This window comes from Aulostomus chinensis, chromosome 1 (assembly GCF_037954235.1).
Source record: "Aulostomus chinensis isolate RoL2024-O1b breed Wild chromosome 1, RoL_Achi_v1.0, whole genome shotgun sequence".
Classification (NCBI taxonomy): domain Eukaryota; kingdom Metazoa; phylum Chordata; class Actinopteri; order Syngnathiformes; family Aulostomidae; genus Aulostomus; species Aulostomus chinensis.
This window is the reverse complement of record NC_141320.1, coordinates 23,104,472-23,109,205: the sequence shown is the minus strand read 5'-3', so window position 1 is coordinate 23,109,205 and position 4,734 is coordinate 23,104,472. Positions and strand designations below refer to the sequence as shown.

The window sequence follows — 4,734 nt, the reverse complement described above, 5'->3', positions numbered from 1 at the left end:
TTGTTTGAAACAGTTTACAACACTGAGTGACAGGATTGAAGAGGGAAGGTTTTTCTACTTTAAATTTAATTCTAACTTTAAACTGGGCATGAACATTTTTAGTCGTTCATATTCTAACATACAGGGGAAGTCATGACATTCCCTTTTTTTTAACCTGTCCTGTTCAGGAAATGGAAATGGAAATTTAGCTGCTATGTTGAATCAGAAAAACCTCTTGAAGTCTACTTTTGCTTCAGTCAGAAAGTGGACTGTTGTTAACTCTCACAATGGTTGGTGATTCTGGTGGAAGAAAATATCCTTATGAACCTCTTTTTAACAGACACATATTTCTAAAGATGCAGGTTTATTTTATTTTTTCTTCTAGCAGAGGATGGTTTCGATCCATCGACCTCTGGGTTCCGCTGCGCCACTCTGCTCTACCATTGACTGAACAGTCCTTGTTTTAAGAGAGCATTCTCTGTGTTTGTCTCTGCCCTGCTCTCCTGCTCTCTTTCCCCTCATTTAGTCCTTGACATGATCCATGCTCTACAGCTCTGCGGGTGGAATGAAGACCTGCGTCTGCTCTGCCCGTGCCGTCCTTCGTCTCAACCTAAATTGTTTGACCCACCTTTATAATGCTGCAGACAACACAACCAAACTGGCCCCGATCAGGATTTGACAGGCCGAAACATGCCCTAAAAACACCAAGAATAATATCCACCACCTTCTGAACGGGGCCTGGTCCGTCTCCTGCATCAGGGGCCGCCGCAGTCGCGCATCAGTTGTTCAACAGCTGTCGCCGCAACACTCAATGAGACAAAGACATCGAAGCTCAAACTGCTGTTGAGGAAGCCGTGATCGTATAGTGGTTAGTACTCTGCGTTGTGGCCGCAGCAACCCCGGTTCGAATCCGGGTCACGGCAGCATGAGATAAATTTCTTTGTGTGTATTGATGGACACAAGCCAAGCAGAAATTTCCCACAATGCAATAGGGCAGTGTTTGGTCAGTCTGAAAATGGTATCATATTATTGTGTCATCACTTGACCAGACCCAAAAGTAGGCTCAGGTATCAGTTTCTTCTCAATGCTAATGTCTGCTAGCTTAGTCTGCTACTTTGATGGCTCTGCCTGCTCAAAGGTCCAGACCCCTGGATGTGGTGGTTCCTACCTGAACGTAGATTCTGTCAGCTCATGTTGTTAAATCAACTCACCAGGAACACCAGTAGATTTCAATGGACTGACAATGAGTCTCATTGAATGGTAAACATGTCAAATATGAAGTCATCACCTGAGGAGGTCTGCTGCTGGAATGAAGCTCCAGATATTCACAAGATATTCTAGATCTTAAAATAAAGCATTTTTATATTTGATTTCTTATTCATTCAGGTCATCCAGTCATGTGACTGAAGTCATCCAGTCACGTGACTGAAGTCATCCAGTCATGTCAGTGATGTCACTTGGCAGGACTGTCATTGCCGTCTCATTCTAGAAAAGAATCCAGACTCCACATACAAGATGGTTGATGTTTTCTTGACTTGATGCTCTGACTGTCAGGGTAGATGACAGCTTCTTCTGCTGCTGCATCTGAGTGGCTAGGATTGGAGGTTTTACCTCCGAAGGTTGTTTGGTTCCAGGGGAAACTTCAAAATTCCAGTCCCCAAACTGGGCTGTTCTGAAACTCTTCTCCTGAATCACTCCTGAGTTCTTGTTAAGAGCTGGAAATGAGCTGCAGCAAGAACAAATACCAGTGCCAACCAGATCAACTTAATGGCTGTTTTTGTAGTGATTTGGTGCCTCATGAGGAGAAAATTTGGGCACAAATGTTGGACAAGAGTGTTTGTGGAGGGGTGTTTTTTTGTTGTTGTTGCAGTGTTGTAAGTCACTGTACCTGCAGCTGAATGATTGAACTTTCTCCAAATATCCTCAAGATGGTTTCCAATGACATCAGTTGTCACAAGAGGAAGTCTGCATGTAAACACACTCAGGTGTGCCCAGCTATTCTTATGAGAACATTCGATCAACTTCCTTCTATGTGCAGCCTAACCTTAATCTTAATCTTAATCTTAACCAACTGAATCTTAATCTTTATTTGAAACTAAACTCAATCCAGACCTTCACTCTGAAAGAACTCACAAACTGCATTGCGCTGCATCAGGGCCGGTCTTTGGTCCCCATGAGGACGAGGACTCCTGATCAGTGTTGATGATGGAAATGGTCTCCAACACAATAAAACAAGAAATACACACACGTGTAAACACACAGTGACCCCGCATGTCGTTTTTGCCCAACTTAAATTTTCATTCATTACCCAGAGCCTCTCAAAAGCCCTGAAGAAAAATTGAATATTTGGAGTTTGAAAGCCATAAATCACATCCATATCATCTCGTCCATCTCAGTCTGATCTCATCTTTGTTTGTTGTTTTTTTAAAGAGGGACAAATTGGTACTTGGTTAAAAAAGCACTGTGGGAAAATGATCCTGCTTTCAGGGAGGTCTTTGGTGAGTTTGCTAACAATGCAGAGAACCATGACGGTACCAAGCACAAGGCTGCTGCCCTCTGCATCACAGCTACACTTTGGAGTCTGTTTGAACTGAATGTGAAGGGTCTGACATCATCACACCAGTACGACAACAAGTGACCATGAACCAAAAGAAAACCTTCACTGATGAGTCCATGGATCTCATTGATCTGTGCCTTTTCCTGATCTTCAGGTTCTGTCTTTGATTTCTTTCTTTGATCTCTAAATTCTGTGCTTTGGTTTCCTTGGTCAGTCTTTGAATTCTGGTTCATAATAAAAAAGAACTCCCAGCATATTTCTGCAGACCATAGATAGGGATTTTACCAACTGCACCATAGCAACCCTCTTGCTGTCTGCTGTTGTGCCCCTGAAAAGTAAGACAGCCTGGCAGTCAACAAACTGGGCTCAACAGAAGAATGTCAACTAAAGATGGATTAAAGACCAGGAGGAAATGTAACCAACCTACAAAGATGGAGGGGAATTGAGACCCACATGTTTGCCATCCTTGATGAACTGTCCACTGGTGCAGGGGATGAGATCATGGCCATGATCTGGGAGCCAGTCCTGGATGTTAAATGTCCTGATGATGGACAGTGCAGTGGCAAAATGTCTGGTCCACTGACTGAACTCTGCCACAAATGAGGAACAACAGTCAGCAAGGAGTAGAAACGAAGAGGAGAAATGGAGAGAACAGAAAGAATGAGAGATCATGGAGGAAAGAGGCTGATATTTGCAAGTGTCCTGACTACAACACAGCAATCTAGAGAAACCATGACCTGGATTACTGAGGACCTCCACTGGCAGTTCATTTCTGTTGATCATAGGGCCATGCTGGGTGAAGCAGGAATGAATCCTGGGACTGAGGTTGTGGGGCAATGGTCACCTTTCCTGCTGAAACTGTCAATTCTTCTGCTTGGTTCTCTCCACAAAACCAGTCCCTTAACGGAGCTCAAACCCCAGTTACAGCTGTGAGAGCCCAGAATCTGACACACTGGACCATCAGGAACAGCTTTGTGCTTTCAAACAACAGAGACGACACTCAAGGACTCAGGGAACGCAGGAATCTCTGGCCTCAGCTGACATGTTGAATTTCAGCAACACTTCATGATGCTGAGTTTCGCAAACCAATGAGAAGATGAAGGAGGCCGTCAACTCCTTCAAGCTCAACATCTCCACTGCTTTACCCAGGAGGTCAGGAGGTCCAAGCAGAACCTGCACCCCCCCACCTCTGATGTTTACTCCACACAGAGATGAGGGGTCAGTTCAGAAGAGTGAGCTGGAGTCTGGGCAAGTCTTTTCATTCAGTCCCTGGTTGAAACAATTGTCTCCACCAACTTCAGTATGGGTCTGGACCTGCACAGGTTCCAATTCCTGTCTTGGTCCCAAGGGTTTGTTGAACCAGAGAAGCTTCAAGTGGTGACGCTCATTAAACCATGCATGAAGGTCAACCTGCATTATCTGCTGTGCTCATTAGCAGGGACTTAGCTCCAGAGAGTGCTAGCTTAGCATGTGAGAGGTAGAGGGATCCATGCCGTCCTTCTGAGAATACTTTAACTTGTTCTGTTGATCAGAGGAGCAGCTGGGTGATGAATGCTGATGTTTGTCCACTGGTGTGATAAAGTGTCCCCTGTTACTGAGATGTGGATGAACACCTGCTCAGGTCAAAGCTGCAATAAAACCAGGGACTCTGAACCACACAGTGAAGGAGTTTGTCATCAAGATTTATGGCAGCTTTGAAACTTCCCACCATCTCCTGAATGTGGAGCAACTTGTCCTGCCAAAACTGTCCCCTCTTCCATTCTTAATAACACCTGTCCTGACTGGCAATCAAGCTAGGCTGCAGCGGTGAAAGCGCTGAATGCAGCCAGGATACACAATGACTCAGGATACACAGGAATCTGTTGACTCAGCTGGAGAAGCAGAGGGTCCACCAAGACCAGCAGACACCTTCATTCTTGATTCTTGATTTCAAGGGCAGCCCCTTGAGATGCACCATCTCATTTTGGAGGGGGTCCTGACAAATAATGACCAACAATACAACAATAATAAAAGTAGATTCTATTTTCAACACAAGGACACACACATCATACACCCAGGTACAGGCCAACAATGTTCCCCAAAGCCCCCCCCCCCCCCCACCACCACCACCACCACCACCACCACCATCCAGTATTATACAAAGTATGATCAGAGATCCATCCAGTATTATACAAAGTATGATCAGAGATCCCACTGCA

General features: G+C 44.9%; 1 non-coding gene across 1 annotated transcript; it reads left to right on the top strand.

The window, feature by feature from the left end:
- Nucleotides 1-830: 830 nt before the first annotated feature.
- trnah-gug (transfer RNA histidin (anticodon GUG)) lies at nt 831-902 on the top strand. The gene has a single exon. It is a non-coding gene; the product is annotated as a tRNA-His (tRNA).
- The last annotated feature ends 3,832 nt before the right edge of the window (nt 903-4,734 follow it).